Genomic DNA, 25,533 nt, shown 5'->3' on the forward strand with positions numbered 1-25,533 from the left:
AGAAGCATCTGTAGAACAGGCACACACAAGCCCATGAAGAAAAAGCTGTCACTCAACGTGAAGCTACAAGGGTTCCATTATCTATGGAACTAGACACAGGGTCTGCCCTGTCCATCATTTCATTGCATACATTTAGGAAGATTTGTTCCAGAAGTGGGTCTAAGGCCAAGTTAAGGCCTTCTGATATTGTATTAACAGATTTTCAGAACTCAAGAGTGTGTGTTAAGGGGGAGGCCACCCTTAACGTGCAATACAAGAGTTTTGAAGGTCCACTAGACTTATTAGTAGTAGGGGGGTGAACGAACGAGTCTCATAGGACTCGATTGGTTTGAGGCCCTGGGGATACACGTCACAGGACTCAACAGCTTACAAACACTCGACCTACAGGAAGTCTGCAAAGAATTTGCAGATGTTTTCAGGCCCCCAGCTGGGCCATTCAAATGACCAACCTGTGTCCTTAAAGCTAGACCCCACTGTCACTCCCATTAGGATTAAAGCAAGAAGGGTCCCTTTTGCTTTCAAAAGTAAGATTGACACTGAACTAGACAAACTAATCCCACAGGGAATCCTAGAACCTGTTGATTCCAGCCCGTGGGAGACCCCCATTGTCACTCCTCTAAAGGCAAATGGGGACATTCGCATTTGTGCTGATTACAAATGCACACTCAATAAGGCATTGCAGCAACATGCCTATCCTGTTCCTGTGGTCAGTCACATCCTGGCCTCTCTCAAGGGGGGGCGTGTTGTTGCAAAGCTTGACCTAGCTCAAGCATATCAACAGCTGCCTGTTGATGATGATGCTGCCATAGCTCAGACCATTGTGACCCACAGGGGAGCCTTTAAAGTAAAAAGGCTACAGTTTGGAGTAAATGTCGCTCCTGGAATTTTCCAAAGCGTAATGGAAAACACACTACGAGGTATACCAGGGGTCTGCCCCTACTTTGACGATGTCTTGATTGCAGGAGACTCCACACACATTCTAGCTGAAAGACTTAGGGCTGTCCTGTTAAGATTCAGGGAATCAGGCCTCAAGCTCAGAAAAGACAAATGCAAGATCGGGGTGCCTTCTACTGAGTTTCTGGGATTCAAAATTGATGCTGCTGGGATTCATCCTGCTGAATCCAAACTAACTGCTATTTTACAAGCACCCAGGCCAAAGTCTAAGGCCGAACTTCAGGCCTTCCTAGGCCTCCTGAATTTCTACAATTCTTTTCTTCCACATAACGCTAGTGTAGCTGAGCCTCTTCACAGGCGACTAGACAAACAAGCTGTGTGGCTGTGGTCACAAGCACATGAGGCTTGCTTTAAAGAAGTCAAGGCCTTGCTCACTTCTAACAGTGTTCTTGCACATTTCAACGAGTCTCTTCCTGTGTGCATCGCTTGTGATGCAGTCCCCCTACGGGGTTGGAGCTGTCCTGAGTCACCTCAGGTCTGATGGAACTCAGGTTCCTATTGCATACTACTCCAGAACATTGTCTTCTGCCGAGCGCAACTACGCTCAGATAGACAGGGAGGCTCTGGCTGTTGTTGCTGGAATTAAAAAATTCCACGATTTTCTATATGGCAGGCATTTCACGGTCTTCACTGACCATAAGCCTCTGCTGGGACTGTTTACCACACGTAAGCAGACTCCCCACATCATTTCCCCTAGAATGCTTAGGTGGTCTATTTTCTTGTCTGCATATGATTTTTCATTACTCCACACGCCTGGGAAAGAAATGGGCCATGCTGATGGCCTCAGTAGATTGCCTCTGCCAGTAGTAGAAGCTGACCCTGCGCCAGCTGTCAACATTCTATCAATCCAAGCCTTGCCCGAGCTCCCTCTTTGTGCCAGGGATGTTGCCGCTGAAACAGGTACAGATTACACACTTTCACGTGTCCGTTCCTGGGTTTTGTCCGGTTGGCCTGAGCACTGCCCTAGTCCTGAGTTTCAGAGTTTCTGGTCCAAAAGGAACGAACTGTCCCTTTCTCAGGGTTGTCTGCTTTGGGGAAACAGAGTTGTCATTCCCACCTCAATGAGGACTAGGGTCTTAGAATCCCTCCCCGAGGGTCATCCTGGCATTGTTCGTATGAAGGCTCTTGCACGCAGCCACTTGTGGTGGCCTGCTTTAGATAAAGATATTGAGGCTAAGGTACACGCATGCCACATGTGCCAACGATCTCGCCCAGAGATGCCCCAGGCTCCTGTGCATAAATGGGAGGAAACACAGTCCCCATGGTCTAGGGTGCACATTGACTACGCTGGGCCCTTTCAGGGCCAGTTCTTCTTGGTCCTTGTTGACAGCCATATTCCATATGGCTTGAGGTTTGTGCCTGTCTCATCCACCACCTGCAAAGAAGACTATTCAGGTACTGATGGGATTTTTGCTGCACACGGGCCTGGCCAGTTTCATCGTGTCCCGACAACGGCCCTCATTCACCTCCTCCGATTCCAAGCTTTCTTACAGGCAAACCTGATTCGTCATGCCACGTCTGCGCCTTTCACCCGTCCACCCAAACGGTATGGCGGAACTCATGGTGCGCATCGCAAAGGACGCCTTGAAGGACTCACCTACGGGGACTGGCATCACAGGTTTTCTGACTTTCTCCTTTTCTTATCGCACCACACCGTCCACTTCTACAGGGAGAAGTCCAGCTGAACTTCGTTGGGGGCGCCAACTTACTACTAGACTTGACCGTTTGCATCCGGACAGACTGCCTTCATCTACCTCACATCCTAGGGCACCTAGACGACTACTTGTGGGTGCCCCGGTTTGGGCTCGCAATTACGGGCCTGGTCATACATGGGTCCCCGCTTCTGTGTCCAGGATCACAGGTCCTCTCTCCTACGAGGTTGCCCTGGACAACGGTCGTGTCCTATGTCGGCACATCGACCAACGTCGCTCTAGGCGAGACTTTTCTGCTGAGACTCCTGGGTCTTTTCCAGGGGGGGAGGGGGACCCTTTGGAGCAAAGGGAAGGGCACGAGCTGCTGCCCATCTCCACTGAGGGAGCCACAAACGGCCCATCCCAGGGTTCCGCGAGAGCTCCGAACAGGAATTCCATGAGCTTACCTAACTACCAGGCATCCACGCCTACTCCAGCCAGGGAGTCACCCCGGGGGCATACTCACGTTCCACACACGTCACACAGCACTCCAGTCACGGAGGATACCCGGGGGCATCCCAACAAATCATTCCCCGCAAGAGAGCTGGCACACAATCCCCAAAGTTGGCCTGACCTTACCCCAAATCCTACAGGGGGTCAAACATACACAGAGCTAGTCGAGGAACCAAGTCCCGACTACAACAACCCTAGCACAAATCAGGGAACACCTGAGTTTTGGGAAAGTACAGAAACCCACACGAGCCCGAACACAGAATGGGGTTCAGGGAATGGACAGCCTCCTGACAGGTCTTGGACTGACCTAGGAGGTTCTACAGAGACGCCCAGCAGCGGCTATCACTTCAAGGGGCCTGAGGGTCTACAGCTAGGTAGGTCAACCAGGTCACAAAGTAACAGAAGCCCTGGCCTGACGAGCCCGGTGGGCAAGCAAGCAGGCCAGGCATCGGGGCACAGTCCTTGGAAGACACCAGGGCACAATAGAGAGAACAGGCTCACGCCTCCCTCCAGTCAGGGGACTTATGCCAGTAATCCACAGCTAAGAAGGTCACAGAGAGCAAAGAAATCTCCCAAGTACCTAGAAGACTACATAACATTGCTGGCAAGGCAAAGGCCAGTAAACAGTGGGAGCACTGGGGAGCAAAATGTCATATAAAATAAATGTTGTATGTTGGTAGTAGTTTTAGCCCGGGGGAAAGGGGTGTTATGTCCCGAGCCTTTGCAAACGGCTCGGGCGTTTGCAGGCAGTCCCGGGCAGGTGCAAAGCTGCCCGGGACCAGACAGGCTGTCGCCAGCGCCGTGCGCATGCGCGGGTGCTGGCGCGGGAAAAGTAACCCATTTACCCAGGAGTTGCCTATATAAGAGGCTGCGAGGCGTTTGGGCGAGGCTGAAGCCATCTTCCTGTAAGCTGAACGCTGAATAAAAGAAACTGAGAACTCCAGCTGCTTCTCGTGTCTGTTTTCCCGCCAAGGACGCAACACTCATGATCAGGTAAAGCCATAACTAATGCATCAGCTGGACAAAAGCTGTCTATTCACCTGTCCATATCCATCCACTAGCGTAGTCATGACTCTAGAACTGTCCCCGAATTGTAGACCTGCTTTGGCAGAGACTGTGGCTCCTGATCAAGAATCAATACCAGGGAGACCAAAGAACAAACAGCCGTTCATTATTTCTGAGTTCAGCTTTTGCCTGTTTCATTCCACCCAAATCTTCACAGGCTCTGCATTTTGGTCAAAGTATTTTTTTTCCAGATAGGGCTGGAAAAAAAATAGCTTGCCTGAATCTTGGGCAAAACAACAAACTGTGATCTATTAGGTTTCATATTCCAAGGATCTGAAATCTTATCATTCCCTCATAGTCATATTTAGATTCATGTGATGAAATAGATCATTTTTGATTTTAAAAAAATATATGAAGCTTTAAAATACCATTACTGACATGAATAGCAGGAATTTTAAAAGAGTGTTTCATTGCTGAGGAAGGCAATAGTAATTCTCTCCTCCCCAAAGTTTTTAATCATATCTTCAAATATTCCTTTTATTTTTTGTGCAGCAACTGAAATTTAACTTCTCCTTTATTTGTTTTAGATGTGGAGTGCTTTAAATACTAGTCCTGTAGCAAAGGATATCTGGTAAATTGATATAGGTCTGATTTTGAGCAAACCCACCAGAACCATTTCTGATGGTTTTTGATGTTTAAGAAAGCATCAGTCTACAATGAAGGAGGAGGGTCACTTGTGTTTAACTGTGGCTGAACATACCAGTAGCACACGTCTCCTAATTTAAAAAGAAATGAAAAATACCATGTTGCTAGTTATGCTGCAAAATGGAATAGTAGAAAAAGAAAAATAATAGGTAGTCATATTATGTGGCTGGAATTCTACACATTAGTGTTCTACGTGATAACATTTTCACTCAATTCGTACTTATTAGCTCTAATATCCATGGTAACTGACAAGTGTTTGTAAGTAGTGTCTTAAGCACTTCTCATCTTGAACTAGAACAATTCCTTACTTTCTTTCCCTTTACTCGAATCTTTTCATTAATTAAGGATCTCATAAATCTCAGTTCATTTACTTGGAGCACTGACCTCTGAATCGAAATGAATAAGATTGGCCTCTATAGACTTTGGATCTTTTGGACAAATTACCCTGAAATATATTTTGCTAGTTTCAGTCCTGATTACCCTTATCATTATGCGTACAGAATTGCAAGCTACAAAGCCATGTAGTACTATGTTCAGCATGACATAAAAACTTGTGAATCATTTGAATCTGAAGAATGAGAATGGCATTAAATTTGGTACATATGCAAACTTTACATCTTCAGAGAACCATTCACTATCTTGACAGCAAGCTTTCAACTGCAAAAACATTATATCTAGTACCAAAAGGATACATTATGTGAAGGCACAGCTCTCTGGAAAAGGCTCTAATGCTGATAAAGGAGAAAGGAAAGATGAGGAGAGGATGACCAGAAGCAAGTCATTGTGAAAGTGGTGAGGGATGCACTAATGGAAGACATGAAAGGCCTGGTTAGAGATGGATTCTCATGGAGAAAATCTATGTGGTCGCTGAGAGTTAATATTGCTTTGTGGCACATCAACATAAACAATAAAAGATACGTTTCATCAACATAGATGGTTTAATTATATCACTAGATTCTCTCTTATGCGTAAACACAGTTCTAGAATTAAAGTAAACATGAATCTCAGGAATCAAACTAAGTGATCTGACTCTTAATGATTCACTATTTACGCCTACATATAAACCAGTGAGAAGATAAAATAAAAAGGGTGCTCCATTCTAGGTAACCATATATAAATAGCTGAGAAGACAACATGTAGCCCTCAGTCCTCCATTCAATTTCAGTTGAATTTCAAACTTCCATTGCAATCAATATATTTGAGAGAACAGGAATCTGACACATCCACAATTATGCTAATTATTACAAGCTTAACAGTGTCATGTTATAATAATAATAATAATAAGAAGAAGAGGAAGAGGAAGAGGAAGAGGAAGAGGAAGAAGAAGAAGAAGAAGAAGAAGAAGAAGAAGAAGAAGAAGAAGAAGAAGAAGAAGAAGAAGAAGAAGAAGAAGAAGAAGAAGAAGAAGAAGAAGAAGAAGAAGAAGAAGTTGGAAGGGACCTTGGAGATCATCTAGTCCAATCCCCTGTTAACTATTCTAGATGTGGAAGAAAACATTCAGTGTTTCAGTACTTTATCCAAAACTCATGATAAATTCAGGTTTTATACCTAGTTGTTTTGAATATTCCAACCTCCCCAGCTGACTTTTTTAAAAAATTCAACAATCCATGTGGGGTTCAAGAATAAATTAAACAGTCCAATAACAGGCAAAAGTTCATCCCTACTGCCATGCCTGGCATTGAACAGAGCAAAAGATAGGGGACAGTTACTTAAGTACATATTGCTGTTTGCATGGTAATTAAGTTTACTGCCATATTTAAGAATTCATAGGTTATAGCAGGGGTGTCAAACTCAATTTCATTGAGGCCCGCATCAGCATTGCATCAAGGGTGCCTGTGGGGGCCTGGGCAGGAGTGGGACAAATCTGAGGGTCTCTGGCAGAAGGGGGTGGGACCAGGGCAAGTGCCAAGGCATGGTCCACTGGAGGAGCCTCACTGTTCCTCTCAGGCCATGCGTGGGGGGCTGGATGGTGGCATGGGCTTCCCGGAGCCCTGGGCAGCAGAAGTCAAACACCCAGCCTGGCCCTCGAGCACCTGTGGCACAAAGCCATTTCCAGACGGTCTTGTGGAGCTAAGACTGAATACATTTCAGCATAGATGGCCAACACAAAATTGTACATTGGCTCCCAGCTGGCCTGGCCCAGGGCCAAGGCAGCGGGGGCCGTTCCCTCACTGTTTCCAGGATGGCTTCGTGGGCCACATGAAACTACTTTGCGGGCCGCATCTGGCCCCCGGGCTTTGTGTTTGACATGTCTGGATTATAGTGTAATATTATCTTCTCTGTTTTTCCATATTATTTTTCCATATATTATTTATGTGCAGACAATACTATTATACTGTTGAACTTTCATTTGACAAATACAAAAGGTGTGCATCATGCATGGCATTAGGATGAAACCTCAAGACAATAGCAAATGATGTGTCCTTTTGTCCTTGTATTTTCCATGGTCTCTATGGCTTTTTATATAAGCATAACAGAGTGCAACCTTTGGCTTCCACTGTTTCTTAAAGGGATTTAAATGCATTTTTCCAAATCAATTCCTTACCAGCTTCTCTACTGGGCACTCAGGAGGGAGCATTTTCAAGGACTACCATCTCATTTTTTTTTACTTATTAAATAAGGGTAGGAAGCAAGGAGTTTGTTTCAAACTCCTCTTGTTTCTTAATTTGAACACCCCATGAAAGATGCATAGAATTATAAGCTTGACTGTCTGAATTTACATAGTTTCTAGGAGAGGTAGGAAACATGCATGGTCTCCAAAGTTGATATTTCATGGATTTATATCTTGAGTATACTATTATGAGCCAATTCACTGCAGGTTGAAGGCCTAATTCACTGAAGGTTGTGGATCCAAATCTACCATACTGCTCTAGTCTGGGTTGGGTAGAGTGATATTTTTTAACTTCCTAAGCTGAGACTGGATGACTAGGCAAAATCCTTTAGCCAGCTTCCATGTCTAAGGGAGGACTAGAATCAGGCTTTCCTAGCTCTAATTTAGCATTTAACCATTACATCCACAATCACAACCACACTTGATTTCATACTGAATGTAACAAATGTTAAATTAGTTTAAATATCTTTTTGCTTGCTTACCTGATTTAGGATAAATTGTGTTGTCTTTTTTCCAGGAGTTCCAGTCAGCTTATGTGGGTATTGTAGGCTAAGGGAGTATGGTCCAAAGTTATTGAGTAAGTTTCCAGGGGTAAGGATGAGCTTGAATCTGGATTTTTCAAAATCATAATCTAATACGTTAACAACTACTAGACCATACTTTCTTGCCTCTGTTCCTCAAAGAAGATATGATTGGGTTTAAACATTATATTAAACCATAATATAATTTTTCTGATCTAAGAATGTTGTGTAAAATTAGCCATCGTGATTTGTAAACTATAGTTTAAGGCTTAGCATATGGTGTGAGCACAGCTAATTGCTGCCTACTCAATAAATATAGCTAAATAAACTGTACATTAATATGTTTTTTAACCTTTCATATATATTTAAAATATGTTTAAGTTCATAAACTAAACATTTTGCCAAAAATTAACATAATTGCTAATTATTGGTAACATATTGGCATGTCCTGATGTTGTACCATATTATTTCAGATCAAGGCAGAAACCTTGAAAGTTATATGCATAGGATGCATTTATGGAACATAAATTTTAGGTTTCTGCACACGTGTAGTTTGCATCTCCTATTTTTATTGGCAATAATTTCACATGGTCACATTATATATATATATATATATATATATATATATATATATATATATATATATATAGAGAGAGAGAGAGAGAGAGAGAGAGAGAGAGAGAGAGAGAGAGAGAGAGAGCCTACACAGTACTTAGGAATAAACACAGAAAAACTCATTTCTGAATACAGCTAAGACTGAACCAACAGAATACATGTTTTGGATTCTCAAGTATCCTCACCTCCCACTTTCTTGTTCCTAAATTACTTTATTCAAGTTAAAAATCTGGGAGTGAGCCACAGAAAGCATAGCAGAACTTTGCCTATACAATGGTTGACTTAGGACTAAAAGGACTTATGAGATCTAAGCATTAAATGTGAATTAACCTCAAACAAATAATCAGAATGAAATCTTTCACATTAGCCAGATCTCACTATCTTCATTTCTTTCCAGCTTAGCCTGACATAAAACTGGCTCTGAAAACTGATGAACATGAGGAGATATGAGTAATCCACAAACCTCCATATAATTTTTTCTTATCAACATTCATCTTTAATGTTTTTCCCTGACCTTTCTTCTATTATTAGACAGAACTAAAGGACTATTTTCCTAAGAAAACAGTATGGATGCAGTTTTTCTCTGAATAGAAATTGTGGGAATGCATATAGTTCAATGCAATCTTTTCTTCACATCGCTTAAAGGAAATGAATTTTCAAATCATGGTCCTAGAACATCAGAGTCTTAAAAAATTATAAAAAGCTATAATATATAAAAATATATGTATTAAAACAGAATGTATGTATGAGGAGTAGGAGTATTAAATGGGTAAAGAGAAACATATAGCACTAGCACTAGCACTTAGTAGCATGTGCTTTGTACAATAGCAGTATCATAGCCAATGAGTTTATGGAGATTCACTGTTATCCAGGACGTTTCGCTTCTGATCTAAGAAGTTTCTTCAGTTCAGAACTGAAGAAGCTTCTTGGATGAGAAGCAAAATGTCTTCAAGCCAAAACAAAGAGAATCCAGTTGCCTTTTCAAAAAACACTTTTGGGACATAGCCAATGAGGTTAACCCAATATGTAATTATTTCTAATTGGAAACAGGAACTGAATTTTATTCTTGCTAACAATAAATGTTTAAAGTTTCCTAGCATAAAGCAAATCTACAGGACAATTGCAGACATTGTCACTGGAAAAAAATGCCATTCAGTACCATGGGAGCTCACAAGAGCAAATTTTCATCCAACACCTCGTGGACAAAAATCTATGTGGTTGTCAGGAATTGACAATGACTTGAATGTGGATAATCAGTCAAATCAATCAATCTTCAAGCATCAGCTATGTGAAGTGAAGTAAATGATATTGAACTAAGTGGTGTTGGTAGTAGTTTGTTGCTATCCAACAGAGAATTCTTGTGAAGGCTTCTCTTCTTGCATTCCTTATGTCTGAGCTAAACACAGTTCCCATCTTAAGGCTGTAATTAAGAAGATGTATGCAGCCTGGTTTAATAAACTAACTGCCAGTTTGTGGACTGATTTGAACTTAGGGAACTGGTCCTCTTGCAGACAATTGTAATTATGTCTTCACTTGCACTCTACGTTACCTGCCTGGCTTCAAATGTAGTCATGTTTATTAAACTCAATAACATTGCTTAAAGTTATGTCTTGATTAGGCCACTAAAGCATGTTTAACAAATAATGGTTGAAATGAATGATGAATTAGCATGAAGTGGATCTCTCTTCATGCTGGTACTAATCTAGCATTATTCTATAATTTGATATATATTTAATTTAATGGGCAGTGAAATATTATTTCATATTACAAAAAGATGCACAGACAGAAATTTTATATAGACAATGTTTGATTACATGCTATAATTCCTTATCAAAAATGAGCATACAGAGAATTATGGAATTGATTTTTTAGCACCAGAAAGTTTGCTATCTTTTTTTACTGTACTTATTCCTGTGTCTGCCAAGTCAGACTGCCGCTATAAAAGAGAAAGAAAAAGCATGTTTTTGTAAAACACTTTTACAGAATGTACTTAAAAAGGTATGTCTTACCAGAAATTAATACTTTTTAATATCATATCACAATGGAATTGTTCTAGAAGGGTTCTCACATAGAACAGGACCATAGGCCAATAAAAACTGCTCTGTGCAGAAATCCAGCAGATGTAGTTATTTGGTGTTTTAGAACAAGATCAGTCTTAATTCCCTTAGTCCAAGAGGAAAAACACTGCAAGCAGCTTTCTTAAAGTGTTCTAAAATCTAGGAAGAAACTGTGCAGAGGATGACCCTTTGAACTGTCCTTTCTTTGTAGGCGAAAGTAGCACAAAGCCACTGCTATACACAGCCCCATTGCAATACATGTTGAAATGAAAGATCTGCTAGAAGCAGATGGGAAGCAGCTGCCTGAATACACTCATTGATCAATAACTTCTTTAAGAAATGTATGTATGTATGTTTCTTTCTTAGACTTTATCTTAAAGTCTTTAGATTTCTCAAAAAAAAAAAAAAAATACCCTAGTCATTTTTAAACAAGTCTCTGCTGTACTACTACCTATCCAGCAGCATTTGCAGAGGTAGAGTTATTTTATATCTTAATCCCAGTTTCAGAAGAACATAAGAGCCCTGCTGGACCAAGAAAGCTTTTTAACACAGGCCTCTGTTCTCATCATGTCCTGCCAGACACCTATTTGAAATTTAATGCAGAACATGAGCACAAGAGCATCTTTGTCTTGTTTTCCCCAGCAATTGATTTTCAAAATTTCTAATACTAAAGATAATATATTTGTAATATAAAGCTGATCATATAAACATTTACTATATCTACTCTTTTTTACAGCCATCTAAGTAGGAAGTTATCACTATATTTTGTAGTAACAACTTCCATGGTTTCCATAGGTAACATACAAGCTACGGTCTCTTACCTTAAATCTTATAGCATTCAATTCATATGTTAGAAGATATATAGAAAAAATTCACCAAAAGAACCTTAGTTTAAAATAATTTGGGGATTGAAGATTAAATCTTAAATCAAGATACACACATTCCTCCCTCTAGTATAAATATTTATTTTATTATGGCTTTTTCCTCAGAAGTCTTCGGTAGAAGACTTGTCAAAATTTCTTGAAATCTTTAAATATGCTTTTTTTTTTCAAATAAGAGAATGCACAGAATTCACTCTCAAAGACTTCTAAATTAACCTTCCTTGAAATGGGCACCATCTAGTGCCCTTCAACTCTTACACTGTCCCATCAGTATTCATTCTGGTACTTGGTATCCAACCAGAATTAAGCAAAGCTGGTCTGCTTAGTTTATAAGAATTACTTCAGCAGTTGAATGAACTTTCTTCAGCAAGAATGTTCATATAACATTTTATATTCCTACTTTTAATATGCATTCCAAAATATGTGCAGAAAATGTTTTAAATTAATTGGTCTGTAATTTTCTGACATTTTTAAAACTTGATTTTCAATATAAGTGTTAATCTTAGGGATATCTAATTTTGCTACAAATCAATCATTTGATATAATGTAAAGGGATATAAATTTTATCTTTACATATATTCTTTTGAGATTTAGCTGCAAAATATTTTGTTATTTGTTTAAAAGAGGTAGCTGGACAAAATAAGTGTTTTAATTTTCAACTATGGTTATATATTTTTAGAAATATACTGTAAATACTGGATATAAATACTTTTATAATATAATACTTTAAAATATAAATACTTTTCAGCACTACCTTCTCCAGCATGGAACCGGGTAAAACTAAATGTGATCTATAGAAATACGTTAAATCAGAATGCTTAAGGAAAGTAATTCTCCCACAAAGGTCAGAAGATCTTTGCTTTGTGGGACATCTTCACAAATGTAAATTTAATGTAAAGTGTAACATTACAAATGTCACTGTTTTATTTTATAAAAATTGTTTATACTTGTCATGATAAAGATTGAGTGTCACTTCTTTATATATTTCTTTTTCTTTCTTTTCCCATTTTTGCATCTTCATTCTTTCTACTCTAACTTCTTCCTTCTAGTTTGTATTAAATTTTACTATTGAAATTAAAATCTTTAATATAATTATATATAACAAATGTCACTGTTCTCTCATGACTTTACTGAATCAGAGAAATAAAATATAGAACATCTGTTACAGCCCTGATATGTTTCATATATTATTGTTTTGGACATACAGCATTTTGTTTTTATCTAGCAGGTGAATAGAGCATTTGGTTTGAGTCCACAATATGGATAAAAATGACTATTCTCTTTGGATTGAGTTAAAATAAGGAGGCCCGTATGCCTGCACATAGTTGAAGAATAGATGCAGTAACAAGTATTATGAACCATCCGATTGACTTCATTTAAATTATTTTCATGTATTTAATTAATGATAAAATTCCAATATGTATAAAACATATAATATATATTTTTAGAACATACAGAAATAGAAACAGAGTCATACAGTCGTTTAAAGATCAGAGTAATAACTAGTTAAGAATTGGGAAAAGTGATCCAGTATTAATATAGTGATTAGGATATGGAATTCAAAGTGGGTTCTGGTCCACCCTCAGCCATGGAAGCTCACTGCTGCCATATATCTCAAACTAAATGAGCATTGTTTGATTGACATAATATTAAGGACAGTACAATCTCTCTGAAAAGATTTGATTCTCTTAAGGAACATCAACTCATTTATTTGGTTTCAAACATGAATTGTGCAAACCTAGAATTTTTCTTTAAGCCTGGTTTGGGGAACCAAATATAGAAATCTGATGGTTAAAATAAGTGGAAATTGATTAATGTTAAATAAGAATCTTCTGTTCATGATGCACAAGCATGTTCTCCAATTAATATGATTTCCCTTTCTTTGATTAAGTTATTTAGTAATCAGATCAAGAAAGGTGTGCAGGCTTGGTATATTCAGGATGATAATAGGCTACAGCAGGGGTGTCAAAGTCACAACGTCACTTGACCTGTCATGACGTATTGCAACTTTTTTGCCATTGCTGGCAATGGGGTTAGCGCGGTTTCGCTATGATGCATCAGGTCCACAGGCCGGCAGTTTGACAAGCCTGGGCTACAGTTAAAAGCAAGTTATAAACATGAGTGACAGATCTGAAGAAAATATATCAACATGTAGATTTAATTAATTAACATATTTCCTTATTCTGTCAATACTACATGCAAAAATGATCATTTTCTAGTTGTGAAGTACACATTTGGGCAAAAGAATTGACCATTGCACATAAAGTGCCTGTATTTAAATAATATGGAAAAGTTTTGTTACTAATTAAATAAAAATAATAATTTAGAAAGTTAAAATAGCTCAATTCTTCTGAGAGTAACCTTGTATTCATAATACTTCAGTCAATTTAATGAAGAGCTGTTCTTTCACTTGTTTAAATACATATATTTAGCCTTTCATTACATTTTTTTCAGATGTTCACAGGACGAAAGTATATATGAGCAAGAAGCGTGTGACCTTGTTTCAAGCTTGATTTTCAAACCTCCAGACTGCTGTGTAACTCCTCTTTAGGCTGCTTTGAAGAATTTGTTCATTATAATTGCATTTAGCTGTTTTCCAAACCTTCTGTCAAACAGTCATTGTGAATGAACCTTCTAGTTGTGTGTGTTTTAAAGTCCATGGCTTTGATATTATAATTGCTGCCAGTGGATCCAATTAAATCTTTATTTGGAAATCTATACTGATGCCAGTAATTCAAAGAAAGCCACTGACTCTTTATTTTCATGTGCTTTTATTTGCTTAAGCCAACAAATATTTTTTAGCGTAAAAAAGAGTTAATCTGGAATGTTACATATAACACTTTTCTAAGTCTTCTCTTCTTTGCAAAAAGAAACAATTTATGTAAAATAATAAGCAAATATTTTGTTGATTATATAGGAATGTGAACACTTCAAATAGAAGTTCATGCTTCTAATTGAGTAGAGGTACTTTAACAAAAATTACATAATCTAGTCATGATATTCCACTATCAGAATTTGTTCTATCAAGGGAGCTAGGAAAGAAATTATATCTCAACATATTATCCATAAGACTGAAGACAAAAAGAATGTCCATTAAAATAGTATGTTTTAAGAGAAACATTTTCTATTTTGTCTCTATAAGTATGAACAATATATTATGTGATATTACATACATACAAGATATTCTTAGTTCAGAATAGCTGAACAAATTGCTTCAAGCTTGCATGAAAAACTCCAGGTTCTGAGAATTTGTTCTGACTTGAGACAAATTAGGCCTGTTTCAACTAGGTCCTTCTGTATATATATCACTCCATTTCCAAAGACTTCAAGCAAGTTACAAGTAACATCATAAAATTGATGTGAATAATATAAATGTAATACCAAGAAAAACCTAATATGTCATCATTTGGGCAGAGAATCTTCAGGTGTCTCCATCTCAGAGAAGATGATCTGAGAGATACAGTATCCAGATCAGAGGCACATAGAGCTTCTGAGGTGTGTTCTTTCAACAACTGTGACTCTATTTCCTCTATTATTAATTTGATTTTTATTTTTGTTTAATCTTTGTTTGGGAAAGTTAGAATTTATGGTTGTATTTTGTATGAATTGTTTTGTTCCGAATTATGTTCTTTTCAAAGGCAAGGGCCTGTACTATATGCATTTCATAAATATTGCCAGGGCTTTTTTTCTCATAGAAAGCCCAGAACGGAGTTCCAGCACCTTTTGGGGATGGAACCTTGTAGGGTAGGCAAGGTGGGTTGTATGACATGTGTGGGTTCCGGCACCTTTTTTTTTAAAGAAAAAAAGCACTGAATATTGCTAATAATCCTGTTTAAGTTTCTAGGTTGCAAATTGTAACATGAAAATACTAGGACATGCTTCTTGAGTTTTAGTATGTATGCTCAGTATTTTCTTGATCATACTGATTTGTTGTTAGAAAAATATTCACCTTTTTTTACTTTGGGAAGTGATCGAAGTATAACATAAGTATAACATATAACAAATTTTTGCTGGTTTTGTTTGTCATGGGCTATTTTGAAGTGAATTATGATACCTACTGCTCTATAATGGTTACATGAGGCGGGGCTAAACAAACATGCTTAAAGTGTTACTATCAAATTATGCCTTATTTTGTGGTTCTTATACTATAAGAAGCATTTTTACATATTGCAATGTTTCCTATTGTAATTTTTATATTATTTCAATAAAAGAAATGTTGGTGATATTTTATAGGTCAGATGGTAGGTAGCAGTCAGAGCTACTAATTCAAGTATTTTTGTGGTTCTAGGTTGATAAGTAAGGCAAGTATCTGATTTCTGTTACATGTAAAAATGGGCCATGTAAAATCTTTTGAGTTTTGTTCCACATAGGACAATTGAGGATTCTGAGATTTGTCCTATTGGAACATAACCAGTATAGAATGGATGTAAAACAGAATGCTTTTTGAAGTTGTCAGTGCATAGATAAATCCGATAACAGCTCAGGAACTATTTGTACTGCAATTATGGGATTTTATGAGATGAAAAGTGAGAAAACACGAACAGTATTGTTTATTATATAAAATTTGGTACATATTCAAAGCAGAATAATAGCAAAATCACTTAGACTTATATACTGCTTCACAGTGCTTTACAGCCCTTTGTAAGTGGTTTACAGAGTCAGCATATTGTCCCCAACAATCTGGGTTCTCATTTTACCCACCTTGGAAGGATGCAAGGCTAAGTCAACCTTGAGCCGGTGAGAATCGAACTGCCGAACTGCTGGCAGTCAGCAGTCAGCAGAATTAGCCTGCAATATTGCATTCTAACCACTGCGCCATCATGGCTCTTAAGAGAACAAGGTGTGTCTTCGTTTAAAGCAAGTGTGCACAACTTTGGGCTACACATAGTCCCCAGAAAACAATGTGACAACAAAATAAGAAAAATATTTACATAGAGATTATTTTCAACTGAATTTGACTTAATTGCAGTTTAACTTACATGTAAATTAAATGAAATCTATATTTTGTCTTTATCACATTTGAAACAGGACCTTTAGGATTCTATTTGAAAGCTAGATGTACTCATATATAATTTATTTTTCAAAATATAGTTAAACTATTTATTTGGTGCAAGAAACACATTTAACTTACAATATTTTCTGTACTAACATCATGAAACAGTGAATTCCCTAAACAAGATCTTTATCTTGCAAGGATAATATAGATTTGAACCCAGGACTTATGGGTTGTAAGCTGTGATCATGATCCAATCCCTCAGTGCCAAGAATAGAATGGAATTCTTCAAATACAGTTCTATTTCCCTGGGACTAGACCAGGTATCCTTGACTAACAATCATTCATTTGTCAACTACCTGAAGTTAGCATGGCACTAAAACAAGACACTTATGTCTGGTCCTTGCATTTATGACCATCATAGTAACCCATGGTCATATGATTAAAGTTGGGTGCTTAGCACTCAAAGCAGCACAAAGTCATTATTTGAAGATTTGCTACAGCTTACAAATATATATAGCTTTCTAGTCCAAATAACTATATTTTTCAATTCTCTAAACAGGTAGTTTGCAATTTAGGAAACAAACCTGAAAGTAGAGATAAACTAGTATCTTTAAAATAAAGCCTAATAATATACTGTACCATCTGAAAGGTTTTAGCCAACAGGATGTGTCCAGTAATAAAATAATCATTCCTGACTGTTTTAGGCTGTATTTAGGTACAGCAGACCTTTTAAATGACACACTGATGGTTTCCAGACATTATCATCTTTCTATAATGAATAAGTCCATTTCAACAGATTTCCATTGATCTTTTCTGAGTGGGAAAGTCCATTAGGTAAAAGACATGTTTTAGAAGTGCCACACAGAACTACGGACATTTGTATGGGATTTAATTCTTGCAAGTTTTAGCAGGGCTGTTGTCTTAACTGAGGTTATTTGTATTTCCCCGCATGCTGTTGCCTCCTACAATCAAGGATGTATTTTAGCACTCATAGTCAAGCCATGAAAAACTTGGAAAATGTTACATACACATATCAATTAATCAACATGATCATAACGATTGCAAATAGGGAGGGAAGATGGACAAGTGATTCAACTGAGCAAAATAAAAATGAGGATTCTAGGCTTCAGCTAAAATTCAGATAAAGTAGTTGTTCAACAGTAAGATATAAAAAACAGCAACAAATATATGTATGCTGCTTTGTAGTTCACACATCCAGAAAGAATGAAATATTTGCTAATGGGATAAATATTGTTAACATACTGTATATTAAAAGAAAACCTGGAAGCACAGTGTCTTTTAAAAAGCTAAAAAAAAAAAGAGAAAGAAATCCAAGAAATGCTCTTCCCTGCAAGATAAAGATCTTGTTTAGGGAATTCACTGTTTCATGATGTTAGTACAGAAAATATTGTAGCTGAATTCTAACCATGTAAAAAGATAACTTTGTCTGCCTATATGGAATGAAACCAAAAGTTTTCATTATTCTCTGGATTGCATTCTATTTACTGGTTGTATGTTCTGTATGAAATAAATTTCCAGATGTTGCATTAAAGTCCAATAAAAGCCTCCTCTCATCCCTTTGGAAAAAATGTTCCAAACTTGACGATTGTGTTAGTTAACAGACTCAACAGAAATTTACAATATTTACAACTTAAATAGGCAAATATCTGCACAGACAAATTGTTTATTGCCTTGCAAAGTGATTTCTTCCTTCTTGTTATTCTAATTCCTCAGACATTCAGCACCAGTAGCCTGTACTTCCCCGCCACTGAAATAGCCCTTTTCTTTTCTGGCTCCTGCATCTTTGCATTTTGTAACCTTTGCCCTTTCATTTGGTCTAACCAAAATGATACCATTAGAAAATTAATGTGCCAAAGAAAATGAGGATATGTGGCTATGTATCATAATCTCCCATTATTCTTGTAATGCTCCTACTGACCCAGCCTGAATTTCTCATCTTATTAGCAAAATTAAGTTTGTTTTTAAAGTAACTGAGTAAAGTTGGAAAACAACCTAGAAGCTTGGTTTCACAGTGTTTTAAGTGTGCTAGGCCTAATGTTTTTGCTGTGAAATAATAGCTTCATGAAAAGTACTTTATACCACAGGTTTTGGTTTTATTTTTGGTAGCTTCTCACAATTCCCTGGGAATGACATTTTTATCAACCTTTGGTCTGACATAAAAGCTTCACCTTTGTTTTGATCCCAAAAGTGAACCCATGTGGAAATGATTGAGAGTGACGTCACATATTCAGCATTATGACTTAAATCAAAAGTTCATCAGGAGAGGAGGAGGGAATTTTCTCTGAGGTGGTGGATAATGATCCTTGCAGTCAAACACAACTCATAACTGTCAAGCTTCAATCTCACACAATAACAAAAGCAAAATTAGGAACATTTATGGAGACATTTGCACAGCATCATTTAAATGGAAGCAATTAAAATAATCTGCTGCCTACCAGATGTACTGAGATATAATCAGGCACAGAAATAACAAGATTTGTAACCCAGTGTAACAGAAGGGTATCAGATAGGAGAATCAACTTTTTTAAAAAACTGAAGTTTGTTTTCTACAAAAATAAAATTAACAGATCTTTAAAATAATGGATCTTTTTCAACCTGTAGAGCTTCATTTAAGGCATAGGTTAAATGTGAACCTGTACACATTTCAGAACCTGTTTCATCATCAGCAACGTATAAAGCAGAGAAATGACACACTATTTATGAAGATATTTGGAGTGCTTTATATATACAATGCACAATTCCTTCCTTTTGATAAAACATTTTCAAAGTAACTTAAAACATACACTGAAAATGATAATAAAGTTAGTTAAATAGTTGAACTGAAGAATATATTGCCATCAATTGTAATGACAACCAATTGAGAGTATTCTAAAAAGGGACTACAGAACCAGTTTGGTGAAGTAGTTAAGGTGTTGGCCTAAAAACCAAGAGACTGTATATTCTTGTCCTGCTTTATAATATGGAATGTTCATAGAGTAGTATAATATTAGAAAAACATCTAGGATATATATTGCTTAATATGTTGATTATATAACAATTATTATGCACAGTCTATTCCAGATTCAAATTTCTTTCATGAAAATTAGATAAATATGATGTAAGAATGTTTTCCCATTGTAATTGGTTATTTATTTAGTCCACAGAAAATGGAAGGAGAATAAATAAACTGGTACATGGTATATAACACTTTAAAAAAAATATTTAGAATAATATTTGGGAACAGCTCAATAGTGATAAATTTAGATCCACACAGATCTTAGTTATTTTCTATAGTCTTCATGATAGGACTAGCATTCAGGCTGAGGCCCCTCCAAATTTCCTATTTTCAGTATATAGATCACCATATTCTGCTAATTGTTGAAGGAACTTTCATAGATTTTATCAGCCTTTTGTGTATCCAGGTGGATGACTGTGTAAAATAAAAACTTGATGTTTTGATTCACACTGTCATGCTATTCAAAGACTCCCTTAAGTTTTGGCAGACATATCAAATGCAGGAGCATGTTTATTGTCAATTCACAATCAAGTCATATACATTACCAGACCAGTTCAAAGACTATTTCTGTACTGTTTAAAACAGAACAATGGGTGCTAATAAATCCATCCCATTTTTTGTTATGATCTGCTCATACTTCATCTGTGAATTGGGAAGCAGCTCCAAGATCAAACAGTGAATTCAATTATGATGTGTGCATACATCATAAAGATAACACTTTTAGGGATTCAATTGTGGTTTTGGGGATGACTTTTCAGTAGAATTCAAGTTCTTGTCTGCATTTAGAAATTCATCTATCTGAAGCTTTACTTTTTTCACTAGTTGTGCATTGTGAAAAGATCACTGCAGAAACATCTCAAGTAGCTTGTGCTTTCTTGGGACAATCTATCTGAGGAAGGCTATCTTGCCATAGTCCTTCCAACTGAATCACTGAAAAGTGCAATTTTAAAGGAATATTATGCTTTTTTAAAAACCACTACTACCAACCAACTAACCAACCAACTACCAACCAACCTCTAATGTTTTTATTACTTGTGCTTAGAGTTTTTTAAAAATATTTTAGGAAATGTTTTATTTCCACCCTCTCACTTTTATATTCTGTCACCCATTTGCTAAAATGTACCCATATGGTCCTGGGTTTTGGGTTTTCTTTCTTGTTTTGGTCCCATCACACATTGTACACACACTTTTAGGGATGCAACCCAAACCAGTCAGCCCTGGGGGGAAAACCATAAGAAAAAGATTGCCCATTTCAGCTGTATTGGAAAAAATATCCTTCAGAAATAAAGCTTTCAAATGGAAAATCCTGATTTTTCTAGGTAAGACGTGGAACATACCCTTGTCTAATGCATAAATGCTGGTAAGGTTACAAAATTAGATCATACAGTATATATTGTTCATACTGTTAGCAATAGAGTAATTATTTAAAATGTTCTTTCAGAGCAAATAATAAATGAGGTCGATGAGCCCATGTGCCATGCAGACTTTGGCACTGTGGTCCTGAGTTCCTTATTATATATGCAGCAGGGAACTATGACCTAATGTTGATATAAGAATCCAGCCAAATTAATTTACTGAACAGAAGGCAAAAATACATTTTGACTCTGGCCTCAAATCCTAATTTATAAACCAATATTAAGCTATAGTTCTATTTTGGAGTAGTTGGGAACACTGCTTTATTTAATTAGGATCTTAAGATACAGTTGTGATGCAGAGGGTTAAGGGAAGAATGTCTAGCTTCTTAAACAAGGTTCTTGATGTTACTTGATGGTACTTAATCAAATCATGAACATGGCTACATTAATTAGGAGTATGAAACAGTGATTGCATTTACATGAAACAGAACTCCTTGCTAACTAGTAAAAGTTCTGATTTATTAGTACATGATTACTTCTACTGGATCCAGCTATCAGCAAGTCCAAATAACAAATCTGCATATCTCCATTTGTGGTTAATTCACTGTGCTTACAATGCAGTTAATAAGCAATAAACAAATAGTCTGAATTTGCCAGCTGCAGCTACTGAGATGAGATACCTGCTGGAACAATTGCCTTATATAAACAGATGTGCTGTTTATATAAGCAAGAGACACATGAAATCATATTCCAGTTGCAACTTTAAAGTTCTGTTTGGATGTACTCTAAATATATGAAGGAGGAACAAAATCTCAGAAACCCAAAATATAAGTCTTACAAATGGATATATAATAGTCTGTTAGTTAGGCACTTGCAGTTGTACCTGCTGAATATCTCATACATAGAATTTGCTTTACTTGAAGTTCCTTAGAGATGACCAGCAGAGTACCTCTGCACAATAACTATAGCACTTAGACCTATACACCACTTTGTAGTGCTTCACAGCCCTCTCTAAGCAGTTTGCAGAGTCAGCATATGGTCCCCAACAGTCTGGGTCCTCATTTTACCAACCTCATAAGAATGGAGTCAACTTTGAGCCAATCAGGATCGAACTCCTGGCAGTGAGCAAAGTTAGCCTTCAATACTGCACCACTAGTGCAGATTCACTACACGTAGACCTTGACTTAAGACCACAACTGGGACCAAAATTTCTATGGCTAAGCGATGCGATTATTACTTGAGTTGCATTTGGCTATGTGACCCTTTTTGTCACAATTGTTAAACAAATCAATGCAGTCATTAAGCAAATCCAGCTTCCCCACTGACTTCGCTTATCAGAAACTAGCTGATAAGGTTCATAAATGATGATCGACCCTGGGACACTGTAACCATTGTAAAAACATGACAGTTGCCAATTGTCTAAATTTTGATTAAATGACCATGGGGATGCTGTGACAGTTGCTAAGTCTGAAGAGAGTCATAAGTAACTTTTTTCAGTGCTGTTGTAATATCAAAGAGTTGTTACATCAAGGATTTCCTGTACAGCATTTCTTACCAATCATAATCTAGCCACTACTTGAAGACAACCAACAAAGGAGAACTTGCTACTTTTTCACTGGCTGCCAGGATGAATTGTCAGAAGTCTCTTTTAACCCTTAACTTGAACTTCTTTCCTCATTCTTTCAGCTGTCCTTTTGTGCACTACAAAGTAAGTTCACTCCCTCTTCTGTGGGAGGATCCTTCAGATATTTGAAGACTACTGTCATATCTCTCCTCAATTGTCTTTTGCCTACATTCTTTAATTGTTTTTGGTGCTGGATATAATTATTGAAAATACCTTAGACTGTAAGAAGAACAAAATTAAATAAAGACTGCTCACTGTAAGATTAATAAGCTGCTAATATGAAAATAATTTGGACATTTAATCCAAAGGCAAGTGCTATTGAAGATGATCCTGACACTTAGAAAGCTCAAAAGGAATTAGAAAAAGAGGCCAACAGACTGCAAGGTAGATAGATACTATACTGATGACCTAAGTTGAATTAACAAGAGCTCAAATACAATATAAAAATTGTTTTTTTAAAATTCTACACTAGAACTAGCACAATATCCCATAATCAGAAAACAAGAGATGGATAGTACAGAAATGGAGATATATACTTCAAGTAAAATATTTATTTATCCACAAATCAAAATAAACTCTTAAGCACAAAAAGATAATCATCAAAGGTAAAGAATATATCACTGAGGCTTTTAGAACCATATAAAAGTTTTAACCAAGACCATCCCATTGCTTTAAGAATTATATGTCCTCAGTTTTATGCATCTGTTAACTAAATTTACTCCTCAATTGCAATACATAAAATTTAATTGGGTGGCAGAAATTCTGGCTATGTGAAGAACTGATTTAATAATTGCTAATTCAACTTTATATAATCCAAGCAAAGAATAGCTCATAAAAATAATTCACAAGATCCATTAGGGTTATTAAAGTAAGAACAATATACACCAGTTAGGGATATGTCTTGTGCTATAAACACTAACCCATTATTTCACATTTAGTTATATCTTAAATTTAAATCAATAAGATTATTAACTAAAGAAACAGCAGTACCTGGATGCATCTCTGGGTTTGTTATATAGTATTTGCCAATTATTACATTACAGCTGATTTACTTCGTACAGTTATTTATTTCTTTGCAAATTTCTCACCCTATAAAAATAGTCTTTGTAAATCAGGACACTTGCAAGGATCCAATTTTTTAGCTTATAAATTATCAAGTCAATGTTATTTTATGGGCTTTCTGCATTGTAACTCTGGAAGGAAATGAAATCTCCCATTAATGTGAAACTGAATCAGTTCCCATAATACAGAGAGTGTGCGAGAAAATTCTAATATGAAATCTATCTATGCAGTGTTAAAATAAGATAGGAACAGATAATAATAACAATCATAGGAGTGCTTTACCAAGCATTCAGTGAACATAAAAAAGTGAAGGACTTCAAGATCTCTGGCTTAAGTCTGAAGGTGGCTTCATATTGAATAGTTAATACGATTAACTACAAGAATTATGAGCAGTTAATGAAAGCAGGAAATGTCATGCAGTATGGCAGCTGGAAAGCTCTCTTAGAAAAGGCAGCTGCTGTGGTGGATGGCCAATGGTATGTTTGATCATGTAGCTTTTAAGTATATTCTTTTTCCCCACAGGCTCTCCTTCTCCTCTACTATGAACAAAACAGGATATGGGTGAAGACATTATTAGTAATGTGGTATTCTGTTGACACTGGCAAGTTCCAAAAATATATATTGTATTGCTTGCTACATACTGCAAAAACAAGAATTTTCAAACACTGTAGCAGTGATGTAGCCAGTAATTTTCCATGGATTTGTACCATCACACTGCTGAAGTTTTGAAAGTCAATTTCCAGTGGCCTAGATCCCTTCCATTGAATAGTCACCTCTGATTCCAGCTCTCATTCCAGTAATACATTGGCTCATGTAATATTAAAAAAGTATTACAAAGCAGTAAGAATGATATGCATTTTTTATTTTCATGTACATGTGTCACACATATTAATAAGGCATAAATATACAAATATACAATACAAATTAGATATACAATACAAATATATGCTACAATATGCAATACAATTAGATATTTCATACACACACAATATAAACACTATTGTATATAATAACAGTATTTCCAACTACTAACTTACTTTTCTGAACCTTTCAGTCAAAGCACACTCAAAAATCCTTCAAAATAGCAAATTGAAATAAATTAGCTCTTACACAGAAAAGCCAAGACTATATGAAAAATAAGAGAACTATGAACCTACTCGTATTATCACAGTATGTCCCAAAGGTTCTAGCATTATGTTATAGTTTCATGCTCTCAAAACATCTGGTATAATGCAAGAAACACACAATGCACACACACACACCACACACACACATAAATATACAGACACACAGAGGCACTCTACTTAATCATAGATTGTAAAATGAAGGGCATCAGAAATGACTGCTAGAAAAATGATATATCCCTTCCCTACTCAGAGCAACATGTGTTCTGCATTTGCAACTTGATTTTTAACAAAGAGCTAATATAAAAAAGTTTTAGAGAATTTCTAAAAACTAGACTCTTTCATTATCGACTATGTGTGAAGTTTGGCTATCTTAACAACCATTAATTTCTATGGCTACCCACTCAACACATAACTCATGAGAGCTAACAAAAAAAATTAGAAAACAATAGTTAAGTTTAAAATAATTAAAAAAAACCAAATCACATGCTTAGAGTCATTCAGCAACATCTGAACAAAAACTGGAACAGGAAGGCAGGCTCAACAGACAACATGGCTCAAGGCCCAGGGAGTCAAGTCTTCAGCATCTTTTTAAAGACAACCATGTTGGGGCTATACAGTTTCATCTTTGACCTTACATAGTTGGCATTTGCTATTATTTGAAGTATGTTTGATTTGGGCTTTGATGCTCATTTTCATAGCTTAGTCTTGTGCTGTAATAAATTTCCTTCAGTTTTTTTTTAATTCCAGTTTTCAACCACTCGTAAGTCAGGTTTTGTCTGATTTTCTTCATTACCTTGAATATATTTACCATGGAGAGATACAGATCAGGGGTGTCAAACTCGCAATGTCACATGATGTGT

The sequence above is a fragment of the Crotalus tigris genome, unplaced genomic scaffold (genome assembly GCF_016545835.1).
Source record: "Crotalus tigris isolate CLP2741 ecotype Arizona unplaced genomic scaffold, ASM1654583v1 scf7180000017546.9332058, whole genome shotgun sequence".
Classification (NCBI taxonomy): Eukaryota; Metazoa; Chordata; class Lepidosauria; order Squamata; family Viperidae; genus Crotalus; species Crotalus tigris.